We start from the raw sequence: 914 nt of genomic DNA, 5'->3' as shown, positions 1-914 counted from the left end.
GGTTGCAAAATCCCATCAGATCTAGCCTGTTTCCAAATGGTTACATCCGGTGCTAATTGTGGGTCTTGGAGGTAGAAGCAAGTGCATCTGAGGAATGGTTTTTGAGTTCAGGCTGATGTCTGGGGTCTTTCGCCAAAGCAATTATTATGATTTATTGATTTGAAAATGTGGATTCTCTGCCCTGTATGTAGAGTGTTCTTTTTTTCAGTTCTAATCAAGGAATAAGAAGAAAGGCTAACTTTTCAAAGCCTGTCAGGTGCTAATAGCTGCTTGTCTTATTGATTCACCTCATCTAATAATGCGTTGTTAGCCTCAGCTTTTGTGACCAACCTTTTCATCTATTTAATTTTTGTTTCTTTGTTTCAGCAAGGAAGTTTTCATGTTGGAAATGTCAGATGGAATGCTGCAATTCAGTAGAATCTCACCTAACCGGCCTGTTGTGGATTCTGAACTGTGGCTGTTTAGTGACCACCATTCAGTCCATTATCTCTGTGGCATATTTTCTGGGTATCTTTAAATCCCATCACTAATTTTATGCAGCAGGTTAGAAGCTATTGGTATTCTCCTGAGCTCACTTTTTCCAGGAGTGGGGGAGGGTGGAATGCAGTTATGATTAATAATTATTATTATTAATTTATATTTGTACACCACCCATCTGACTGGATTACCCCAGCCACTCCGGATGGCTTCCAGCATATACAAAAACATAATAAAACATTAAACATTAAAATCTTCCCTATACAGGGCTGTCTTCTAAAGGTTCTATAGTTATTTATCTGATGGGAGGGTGTTCCATGGGGAGGGCGCCACTACCGAGAAGGCCTCTTTCCTAACTTTCCTGATAACAGGTAGGTAGCCATGTTGGTCTGACGTAGTTGAAACAAAATAAAAACAAATTCCTTCCAGTAGCACCT

Source organism: Zootoca vivipara, chromosome 12 (genome assembly GCF_963506605.1).
Source record: "Zootoca vivipara chromosome 12, rZooViv1.1, whole genome shotgun sequence".
Classification (NCBI taxonomy): Eukaryota; Metazoa; Chordata; class Lepidosauria; order Squamata; family Lacertidae; genus Zootoca; species Zootoca vivipara.
Note: the sequence above shows the minus strand (reverse complement) of the source record.